Below are 12735 nucleotides of genomic sequence, written 5' to 3'. Positions count from 1 at the left end.
GTGACAAGTGAGAGGCATAAGAAAATATATTCGAAGATACATTTAATTCAGCTCCGAGCATTATACCAAGGATGACAACTCACAGGCCAAAAGTTATGATGGCACCATGGCTCCCCCATATATTAGACAGACAATGATGGATCATCATCATCCTCCTCCTCCTCAGACCCCATCTTGTCAATCTGGTGGGTCAATGCTGAGTTAATGACACTTCATCTGGAAGTGTTGTAATTTGGGATAAGAGCTTAAGAAGTTTAGTGGGTTTTGAAATTTATTAGATCCATGTGACATGGTCTCGTGGGGATGGGTTATTTGAAGAAATGTGGCCCATAATGTGAAGAAAAGTAGTGGACCGGATTCGATGGGTTTGAATGAAAAGGCCCAATTTAAAGGTTCAAAACTTAAAAATGAATAATGCTACACGATTAATTTGGGTGACAATTTACTGGACAACCCAAGTTAAAATTATAGATATACCCCTCTCAATATTTTGAAAGCCCGCCCATACTTTCTTCATCATTAAGTTCAAAAATTGTTCATGTAGCATTATTTCTTAAAAATACCCCCACTTCACTTGCCTAATTGAGCTGTTTTCTACAATATAAATTCTAATTTTCTTTGCTTTACGTGAACTATTAGTATTTAACTCAAATTTTCTTATAATTACACTATTCAAAAAATTATCAGAGAAGTTTGAGTCGAATAAATGTTCGAAAACTAAACCGATGAAAAATAAAAAGTTTAGGAGTAAAATAGCTTTTTATTTTTTTAAAAAATAAAATAAATATTTATAAACAATAGCGTTTTTCAAAAAATAAGCATTTTAATATAAGATAAGTGAAAATTTAATCAATTATGTAAAAGGAGAGTACCATAAAAGGGGCGTAAAAGATAAGGGAGGTTTAATATGAAAATATATAATAAAATAATTATACATTTCAATTAGAAATTAAAAGGTTATTTCAAAATTATATTAACCCGCGCAATGCGAAGAAAGAACGCCACACGTAAATCGGACAGAAGAAAGTGGAGAGAGAGAGAGAGAGCGCGAGCGAGCTAACATTTTGGGGTTTCTCGTCCACAGAGTTCGAACCCTAACATTTTTAGGGTTTTTGATCTTTCTCTGTTCTCTGTTTCGCCTCAGACTCGCGACCTTCTGTCTCTAACCGTATCATCACCGACCAGCGTCAAACGTACGATCATTCGAGTCCCTCGGTGACACCGTTGATTCACGATGTCCGCTACCTACGGCACTCCGCGCTTATTTGCTGCCGCTTGGTGCTTAGCGTCGGTTTCTTCAAATCGAGTAGGTATACTTCTCTATCTATGCATCTGTTTCCTGATCCGTGATTCATTGATGGTTTTCGATATGGATATAAGCTCTTTTGGATGGCAATATTCTAGCGATGATCCAGGAATGTGTTTCTATTGATGTGCCATTTCGTGAGGTTTTTCTTTTCTTGACCTTTTCCTTTTGTTATGGTTAAATGGACGTGGGCTTTCGATGTTCCCAGTTTTGACATGGACGTGGTCTGATTCGTGTTTTTAAAGGAATAATTTGATTATATTTCACGGTGGTTCAGAGTCATGAGTGCAACGGTTTTCTTTACAGGTTTTTGTTCTGTGACATCCTAATTTTGAAACTGCTTGGGCTTGGTAAAAAGAAAACAACCTTGAACTAGAACCACGTTATAGCTCTGATTGGACTTTGAAATGTTGGTCACTCTTTCGGTTCTGAACGCACGATGATTTCTCGGCGTTGTTTCGACAAACAGAGTTACATCAACTCTCTGGAAAGTTTAATGATATTATTATAATTAATAATTTAATAACTTTAACTATTTTTATTTCAATAGTATTTTGAAATTCATATAAAAATTTCAAAATTATGTCACATGCATTTCGTTTTAAGCATTTTTAATTTTAAAATGCGATAATTGATTTCCAGTATAAAAAATTATAAAATAAATATAAAAATAATTAAACCTGCATGTGCATACAAAAAAACTGTCACAAATTTGATGGATATTTGGTGCGAGTTTGAACTAATTTATATTTGAACTGAATGCCTTCAACTCTAGATAGATTAATGACATTGTTATAATTTATAATTTCCTAATTTTAACTATTTTGATTATTTTTTATGTTTTCTAAATTAATGATGTTTTAAAATATTGATAGACACAGGGTTGAAAATAAGTTAGCTGTTGATGACTTGCTGAATATGGCCAACGCATTCCTTTGTCCCTTACTCCCTTTGGTTGCCTTTTATAGATTTGACTTGAATATTCTATACAATAAAGGTGATCATTACGCTTCATGTAATTGTGAGCCTCTCTGTCAATAAGGTTTAAATTATAGATGGAATGTTGATGCTCTTTTTGAAATAAACCTTTTATCAAACAATTTCATTAACTTATTTTAAAATTCTTTGAAATGCATGCATTGATTTGGCCTATGTTAGTCTAATCTCTAATTCAGATTTTTTCGTAAGAAATCCTTGGTACGTGCTTTTCATTTGCTTTAGGTTTATTGCATAAAAATGGATTATCTTTGAACCGTTGCTTGGAATCCTGTTTATGAATATTATCCAATTTTGTACCATTCTGCCATTTGATTTTGATTTGTCTTCCAAGTTGAGTCAGCATTTGTTGGTCATTATTTAGTCCTTTATGAATATATTTTCATTAGTCAATATATTTCTTTGTTTATGGATAGTGTTCTAAAAATCGGCCTAGGCGGCCCCTGGCTGCCACAAATATGGCCTAGTCGGCCCCTCTAGGTGCCGGCCCGATTAATCAAGCGGCGGCAATGCCTAGATGTCTGGGACGTCTAATTTTTGGGTTTAAATCTTACCCTTCGTCGATTTCGAAGCCTCTCTTACTCCTCTCAGCCCTAGTCCGCCGTTGCCTCAACGCTGCCAGTACCTCCTTGCTGCCTCGAGTTCCATAGCGACCTCCTCACCGCCTCTATGCCATCAAGCTCCATCTTTTGCTGCCGCGTCCTCATTGCATCAACGTTGCCGCCGCTATCAAGTTCTATCTTTGCTTCCACTTCCGACTCCTCTCTCTCTCTCGCGTGCTCGTCATTGGGTGTTAGTGTTAGGGTTTATTATGTTATTTAATTTTCTTTTCTATTTATCTGTTAAATATATTAGATATATATAATTTTCTATTTCTATTTATATGTTAGATATATATATTTTTTCTATTTATATGTTAGACATATATATTAGATATATATATATTTTCATGCCACTTTCAATTTTGATTGAATTGAAAATAATATCAAGTTACATCACAAAGTTAAAAAAAAAAAAAAAATCAATAGTTTTCCTAAGCCTGCCTAGGTGCTAGGCTCCAGCCTGGCGCTTGACTAACGCTTAGCGTGTTTTAGAACACTGTTTATGGATTCTTATACCAAAAATGACATAAGAATAGGCAAAGGCAAGGACAATCATATTAACAATCACATGGAAAGCAAGGACATTAAATTCTATCTATTTTTTCTACCACCACGGCATAGGCAAAAACGATTGCATGGACATGGAGCACGAGGGTGCCCTTTATTATTGAGAATTTGCAAGTCCAACCCGTAAAAGATGACCAAGGAACTTTAAAGAAAGGCATCAACCATCTTCCATATCACTTATTAACAATATATGTTGTATGATTGTTGCGGTGAGGGTTCTCAGATGCTGAAAACTTAGTTAACAATCATAATTATTATTATTTAATATTTCTAATTTTATGTTTTTGCTTGACAAATATTAAAAGAAATTGTATTTAACAATGTTCTATATGTTTTATAATATATGCATTATTTGATTTTTATATTAAATACATTTATAATTGATTTATTACTAATTTAGCGCCTCGCTTTGCTTAAGTGAGTTTCTTGGCATGTAATGCCTCAAGTGATATGAATATCATAGCGCCTTAAAGGTGCCATTAGCTGTTCACTAAATTTCATCTGTAGTCTTTTTGTTATTTTTGCTGGGTTGGTCTTAGCAGGAAAAAAAAAATGTTGGGTTAAATATTGGTTTAGATCCGGGTGTTCTTTAATGGCCCCTATTTACAAACTTGAAGACTTCCTTGTGTGTGTGTGTGTGTGTGTGTGAAGAGTTCCTTGTGAGATTTTTTCTTTTTGTTTGGCTATCATCATTGTTTTATTGATTTAGGGACATTGGAAATTGTTTTGATCATCAGTATATTCTGGTGATATATCATCATGTGATATTCTCAAAGATTCAAAATTGCTAAAGGGTTCTTTAGCTATTCTAGGTCATTTATGAAGACAACATATTTTCCCTGCTTATTTCCTTATTTGTTGGTAATCGAGCCTTGTGATTTTTTTCTAATTGATAGCCACTCTTGACAAACATCTCGAGAGACTTTGTCTGATTCTGGTTCGTCTGATTACCTTGGGCTATCAGACTTTGTAGGGATGGGGCATTAACCATGTTATAGACAATGGCCATGGCATAATTTTTTAAATAAATTGTTGCAATCGTATAAAAGGGAAAAGAGATGATTTTGATTTGACATAGTCACCATATGATTGATTAAGGTTCTTTTTATTGGTATTTGGGGAATTTGTTATGAAATTTTAAAAATAAGGTTGGAGTAACTTCTAGCATGCAGAATCACCAGCTTGACTATTTGATGATATTTGCTAAGATTTGAGTTGCTTTGATTGAGGTGTTTTAATGTATATCATATGCTAAGTTGAAAATATTTGCTAAGATCCAGAGTTACTTTTATTGGAATGCCTTGATGTATAAAAAGATTTTATAGAAGTTGTGTTAGAACAAACGTAGAATGTGACAAACTAAGAGATGTGATGAAGGACAAGAGAAAACTCAGAAGATGGACAAAATTAGAGGCACACTTTTTATTCAACGGAATAGAGTACAAGAATAATAATAAAACTAGCAGCTCTCTCTTTCTCTTAATGGCGGAACAAGGAAAACCCTAGGAAAATACCCTATTGGGCCTTTCGACCCAATCCCTCTGATACCACCACAGATCTCCCAAAAATATAGAATGCGTACCAAGGGAATTGGAGTCACCAACATAACTATTATGTGTATAAAATAAATTGTATGTATTTTACTACAAGTGTACAATACAAGCATATATATATACATACATACATGTACTTAAAAATAAATACACTAATACTCCCTTATCTTATTTAACACTCTTCCCCAAACTGGAGCATATATATTGAGCATGCTCAGCTTGGTACAAATATAATTCACACGAGACCCTCTAAGCGACTTGGTAAGTAAATCAATCAGTTGATCATTAGAACCCACATATGTTGTAATTATATCCTCAGAGAGTACCTTGTCTCTAACAAAATGACAATCAATTTCAATATGCTTAGTTCTCTCATGAAACACAGGATTAGAAGCAATATGCATTGTCGCTTGGTTGTCACAAACCAATTGCATAAACTTAACCTACGTAACTCCTAACTCCTCAATCAATTGTTTCAATCACACTAGCTCATATGTTGTTATGGCCATTGCCCTGTATTTAGCCTCTGCACTAGATCTGGCGACAACAGTTTTCTTCTTACTTTTTTAAGTGACTAGGTTTCCACCCACAAATATACAATATCCAGATGTGGATCTCCTGCCACTAGGTGATCCTGCCCAATCAACATCCGTATATCCCACAATCTGATCGTGCCCATGATTTTGATACAATACATCTCGACCAGGGGTAGCCTTAATATACCCAAAAATACGGATCACTGCATTCCAGTGGCTGTCACAAAGTGAATCCAACAACTGATTTACCACACTCACAACAAATGAAATATCAAGACGAGTGCCTATGAGGTAATTAAGTTTCCCAACTAGTTGACGGTAGCACCCAGGATCAGAAAGAGTGCCCATGATTTTGATACAATACATCTCGACCAGGGGTAGCCTTAATATACCCAAAAATACGGATCACTGCATTCCAGTGGCTGTCACAAAGTGAATCCAACAACTGATTTACCACACTCACAACAAATGAAATATCAAGACGAGTGTCTATGAGGTAATTAAGTTTCCCAACTAGTTGACGGTAGCACCCAGGATCAGAAAGAGTGCCCATGATTTTGATACAATACATCTCGACCAGGGGTAGCCTTAATATACCCAAAAATACGGATCACTGCATTCCAGTGGCTGTCACAAAGTGAATCCAACAACTGATTTACCACACTCACAACAAATGAAATATCAAGACGAGTGCCTATGAGGTAATTAAGTTTCCCAACTAGTTGACGGTAGCACCCAGGATCAGAAAAAGGCTTCCCCTATCTCGGTAATAGCTTGATATTTGAATCCATAGGGGTATCTATAGGCTTACATCCAAGCAATCATTTCTCCTCTAACATATCCAAGGCATACTTCCTTTGAGAAATATAGATGTCTTGCTTTGACTGAGCTACCTCAATACTCAAAAAATATCTCAAAGGACCTAAATTCTTAGTTTGAAACTGTTAGTGAAGATGTGCCTTCAATTCAATGATACCAACATAATCATCCCTTGTAAGTACTATATCACCAACATAAACCACTAGAAGAATGTGGTGGCCAGATTGGGAATGATAAAAAACAGAATGATCAGCTTCATTCCAAGTTAACCCAAACTCAAGAACAACTTAATTAAATCAACCAAACCAAGCTCGAGGAGACTGTTTTAAATCGTATAAAGATTTTCGAAGGCGACACACCAACCCAGACTCCCCTTGAGCAACAAAGTCAGGAGGTTGCTCCATATACACCTCCTTCTGTAAATCGCTATGGAGAAAGACATTTTTTATATCCAGTTGATGAAGAGGCCAGTGAAACATAGCAGCAAGGGACAAGAAAAGGCGAACATAGGAGATCTTAGCAACAGGAGAAAATGTATCGCCATAATCAAGACAAAAAACTTGAGTGTATCCTTTGGCAACACGGTGAGCTGGTGCCAATAGTCCGTCCAATTGTTCGTCCATCCTTCGATCTTGCACAAGAACAGAATCATATAAAAAAGTTATAGAGCAATTAAGACTACGAGTGAGTTGATAGGAAGAGGTGATGCGGTACCAATACCTGTGACTGAGGCTTGAGAGCCATCAACCAATATAATTGGAGGTAGAGACTGCAAAATTTGAATATGAGATAGGAGAGAACAATTACCAAACATGTGATTGGTGGCACTAGAGTCGAAAATCCATGGGCTAAGAGAAGATGAAGACTTAGTAAATGAGGTAGTAGGGTTACTAGTGTCAGCAAAAGATGTGACAGGTGAAGTAGCTTGTTGTGCTGCCTGAAACTAAAGAAACTGAGTATACTCCCCTTCGAAGATTGTCACTGGTGAGGAATCACTGGGTGTGATAGATGCCTGACCCTCTGAAGTGCTCATAACTATGTTAGCAATATTGGCTGCGTGAGGTGGATGACCACGTAGGCGATAGCAAGTCTCTTTAGTATGACTAAGACGATTACAATAGGAACACTGGGGTCGAGGACGACCACCATGACGACCACGATTAGTCAAGGTCGTAATAAGGGCGGAGTGATCTTTAGGTATAGACATGCCACGATCTGCAATAATAGAAGAGGCGCTAAGTAGTCTAACAAATTGTTGATATTTAGGATTGATTGCCCGAAGTCAAACAAAGAGAACTCCCTTGCAAATTCAAAGAAACTCGCAGAAACAGAAACCAACGCAAACCAGCAACGAAACAGAAATTAGGAAAGATAAAACAAACAAACCAATAAGAGACAAGATATACCCTGGTTCGGAATGCCTTTTGACAAACCTACATCCAGCAATCAACACCCACTCTAAACAGCCTTTATTAGGATGATAATGACCAGTACACCAAGCTTCTAAACACTCATCTATTTCCTCGAGTACAAGCACACATTCTCCCAAGAAATACATAAGACTAAACCACATTTCTCTTTCTCAAGAACAGAAACTTCTCACTCGAACATAGACAAAATCAGAAGCTCTCTCTATGAGTCAATCGACTGCCTACCTCGCCCTCCTATAAATTAAAAACGACGAGATTCCCAAGGTAACTAACTACTATGGGAAAATTACAATTAGGCCCTCCAAAATACAAAGTAATTACACTTATATTTAAAAGCCCTAATTGATCTAAAACTTCCAACCGATAGACTTCAACATCACTGATCTTCTACCGCATCAAAACTCTAGGCTAACTCAACACAAATACCTCTATCAAAGGAGAGAGATAAGCACTGTCGATAATCTATGTCTTAATTGAGTCAAACTCCAGTCGAATTTCATGAAAACAAAGGATAATAAATATTTGATCATGTTGTTGCTGTTGTTTCTTGATATCAGTATCAAATGGCATCAACTCGTTAAAGTCAGTAATAGAAGCTTGAAGCTTACCCAAATATGTGGTCATATCCAAATCAGGCTGTTGTAAATTGAACAAGGCACCAATCACATCATAAATACAAGTGATGTCACTAGTATACAGTTCACGAGCCCGAGTTCATAGAGCGCTACACTCTCGAAAAGGTCAAAATATTGGCATCAAGATCGGCTCAATGGTCTGTCACAATAAACTCAATAATTGAGCATCCACTTTTCGCCAAAGAGATTGATCGCCCTCAGAAACAGTTGAAATAGTCTTTGATAAATGATCTTCAAGACCATGGCCAAGAAACCAAATTTCAACTGTAGATGACCAATCAGAATAATTCTGTCCACTCAACTTCTTCGTGGTAATAATTGGTGTGCCTGAAAAATAGGGAATGGTCATAGGTGTGGATATGGTGGAGCGACTTGTGGATGAAGACATGATGCGGAAAGAACAGCAGATCTGGAGCATATCAGATTTGGACGAAAGAGAAGGAAGAATAGATCTGGAGCACTAGATTTGGGCGAACAAAAGCTGAATCTGAAAATCACCAGAGTTGAAAACTAACAGCCAAAGCTGGAGTTGCTTGAGGATGGTCGGATCTGGATAGGGGCGGCAACAATTAGGGCGAGATCTAGGTGCGGCCAGAAGAAGATGGTCGGATCTGGGCAGGTGCGGTGAGGGCGAGATTTAGGCGTGGCCAGAAGAAGATGGCTTGATCAAGAGAAAGAGAGCTGCGATGGCCAGATTTGGAGGAGGAGTGTCGCAATATCAAGGAAATGGTCGCCAGCGCTCGATGAAGTGATGGCGGTGATGGCGACAGTGGGCGAAGCAACTGGCAGTGATGGCATTTGTTGATGACAGTTGCAACGACTAGGGTTAGGTTAGAGTTTGTGCTCTAATACCATGTTATGTGTATAAAATAAACTGTATGTATTCTACTACAAGTGTATGGTAGAAGCATATATATATATACATGTACTTGAAAATAAATACATTAATACCCGCTTATCTTATTTAACAATAACAACCTCCACCTTGTCTCGAATTCTCTTAAAGCAACATAAACACTAAAAACTAACCTCAACCAAAATCAAGCAATGCTTGAACTTCGCGATAGGTAGAGGCTGTGTAAGCATGTTGGCTAGATTATCTGCAGTGCCTATCTTATTGATTAGAATTTCACCCTTTGAGATGATCTCCTGAACAAGGTGATACCTGACATCCATATGCTTAGTCTTTTCATGATGCATCTAATCCTTGGCTAAGCGAACTGCACTCTGGCTATCATGGTAAACAATAGTAGAACCAGAATCTGAAATGATCTTACTAAGCAAACCTTTAAGCCAAATCGCCTTTCACAGGGGTGGATCTAGAAATTTATATAAGGGGAGGGTGAATTTTTTTTTTGAGATATAAAATTGTACATCACAGATTTTGGGGTGAGCTGTAATTTTTTTTAAGACTAATTTATTATTAAAAATTAATTTTTTTAATATAAAAAATTAATTTTATTTGTGGACTAGCCCAGGGCAGCTCAAGTATAGATTCGCCACTGGCATTTCACCTCCTTAATAGTCTCCGTGATTGCCATATATTCTGCCTTTGTGGTAAATAGTGCAAAGGTGGATTGTCGAGTAGCCTTCCAACTAATAGCATATCCACTCATGGTAAACGCATACTGTCAAAGATCATCTTTTATCAAGATCTCTACCATAGTCTGAGTTCAGACTCCAATCGAGCATCCGTTGTACCTCTCAAGTACCTAAGTGTCCACTTGACTGCTTCCTAGTGCTTTTTACGAGGACAAGATAAGTACCTGCTCACAAGACTAACAGTTTGAGTAATATCAGGTGAAGTGCATACCATTACATACATAATGCTCCCAACTGCACTAGAATAAGGAATCCATGACATGTAGCTTCGCTTCTGATCTGTTTTTTGGACATAAAGCAGGTGAAAGTCTGAAATGAGCTGCAAGAGGAGTAGACACAGGTTTGGCCTTGTTCATGTCAAAACGACTTAGAGAACTTTCTCGGTAAAGCTCTTCAAAGGAAGTTGCAACTTCCTGTTTGGTCTATCTCTAATGATCTGAATGTCGAGAATCCTTTTAGCAGTTCCCAAGTCTTTTATCTCAAATTCTGAGTTCAACTGGTCTTTCACCTTCTTGATATCTGCCGTATTCAATGTTGCAAATAACATATCATCAACACACAGCAACAAATACATAAAAGTATTACCTGGCAGCTTCTTATAGTACGCACAACTATCATAATCAGATTTGCCAAAAGCCAATGCTCCCCATAAGAGTCAAACCTCCCATATGTCTAGGTGACTGCTTCAGGCTATGCAGGGACTTCTTCAATAAATACACGTGATCCAAAATCCTCAGGTTGGTGCATATAAGTTTTAACATCTAGTTGCTCTAGCTCCAAATCTTTCATAGCAGCTAATGAAAGTAAAATACAAATGGAACTATGTTTCACAACAGGTCCAATCCCCCTCCGTTACCACCACAGATCTCCAAAAAATGAGTTACAAAATGTGTACGAAGAGAATTCGAGTCACCAACATAACGAGTTGCATTATAGAAATATTTGGACTGTTTCTTTTTGTATATGGTAATTAGTGTAACGATAGAATAGTCATCCAGAACTATGTCGTCAAATTTGTCATTTTTTTGTTTTTCCCGCTGCTCAGGCTGTTGTTTTTTTATTTAGAAAAAGAACAGGACTCAATTATGCGGGGATTCTAATCCAAATGTGTGATCTAGTATCTTAATAGTTTCCATTTGCTGGTCTTCACTTTTTACTCACTAGGTAAGTAGTTTTATAATGGCTTCACCGTCTTCTTCTTTGCCGCTGGTTAGAGGTGTCAAAAGGGTTGGGCGGCCTGCGGGCTGCCTGGCCCAGCCTGGGATAGGCCGGGCTTTGGCCGGCCCGTTACTGTTCAAAAGTGTCCGGGCCGGGCCAAAGAAATTAGGCCCACGGCCTGACTCGTGGCCCGTTGGGCCGGGCCCATGAGGCCCTTATGGGCCAGTCAATTAGGCCCTTACTCATTTTTTTTTAATTTTGTTATTCTTTAATAATTATTGATATTAGATACTGAAAAATTTAATTTCGCAATATATATAAATAATAACTATTAATTTATTTAAAATTTTTAAGTTAAATTTTTTATATATTTAAATTATAAATAAATATTTTTCTTTTTATATGTATATTATTTTTCATATCAATTCACAATAAAATTTATAAGGCATATAGAATTTTGAAATATAAAATGATGAAATAATATTTAAAACTTAAGAATTAAGATGAAAAATATTTTAAAAAGAAAAAAATTGATTTTTATAATTTTATTATTTTGATATTTATATATGTATTATTTTTAAAAAAAATATTAAAAAAAAAAAAGTCGGGCCTAGCCTGCTAGGCCCTGTGGGCTAAGGGCTGGGCTCGGCCCTCTAGCCCATTGGTTGGCTGGCCCGGCCCAGCCCCCTTGTAGGGGCGCCGTGGCCTGGTCGTGCTCTATCGAGGGCAAAAAAGCTCGGGCCCAACCCAGCCCTTTTAAAAAGCCCGTGGGCCGACTCGGGTTGGGCCGGGCCGGGCCGGCCCTTTTGAAATCTCTACCGCTAGTGATGCGAAGATGGGTTTTACGCTCATAACCGAAAGCTATGAGACCATACGTTTTATTTGTCAACTTGGTTTCCTTTTATTTTCGGGGCAAAATTTTAGACAGTTGAAGTTCTTTTTGCTTGGTTTACCTTATAAACTTTGTTTTCCAAGCTTGGGAAAACTTTGATTGCTTTAAGTCCCAGTACTTTACAATCAGTTCAATAGATTATCTAATTCTTTTTTTTTTTTTGGTTTCTTTTACAGGATTCCTCACAAGTTGGAAGTTGATATGTAACTTTTAGGCAACAAATTAATGGAGAAAAAATATTTAAATTTATGTTTTTATGTATAATTTGTAATTTGGTTTGTTATATTTTGAATGGTGGAAATGGTTAGCGTCTTCGTTTTTGTTTTAAGATATTTTTTTTTTCGTCAATTAGGTGTTTTGGTATTTATTTGGGCTTTTCTCAGATTTAACTAGCTGTAAGGATTCGTCAAACGGTCTTTTTTTTTTTTAATTATGTTGCGGGCTGGTTTGGGCTCAGCACAGGGCCATTTGTTGAGATTACTAGCTGATATTGGAGTGGGCCTGTGGGGCCATTTGTTTGCTGATTTTGTCTGGCTCGTCCTACAGTGATTGGGCTCTGCTGGGCCCATGATTGAGACAGCTGAGGCCTATATTGTGCCTGCTGGCCTCCTTTTCTGATTTGTGCATATTGGGTCCATT

General features: G+C 37.1%; 1 long non-coding RNA gene across 1 annotated transcript; it reads left to right on the top strand.

Moving 5' to 3' along the window:
• The first annotated feature begins 1005 nt into the window (after positions 1–1005).
• On the top strand, positions 1006–12461 carry LOC127808133 (uncharacterized). The gene is made up of 2 exons (XR_008024876.1): positions 1006–1310; positions 12273–12461. It is a non-coding gene; the product is annotated as an uncharacterized LOC127808133 (long non-coding RNA).
• The last annotated feature ends 274 nt before the right edge of the window (positions 12462–12735 follow it).

Source organism: Diospyros lotus, chromosome 8 (assembly GCF_014633365.1).
Source record: "Diospyros lotus cultivar Yz01 chromosome 8, ASM1463336v1, whole genome shotgun sequence".
NCBI lineage: Eukaryota > Viridiplantae > Streptophyta > Magnoliopsida > Ericales > Ebenaceae > Diospyros > Diospyros lotus.
The sequence above is the reverse complement of the archived record's forward strand: the minus strand, read 5'-3'. Positions and strand labels throughout refer to the sequence as shown.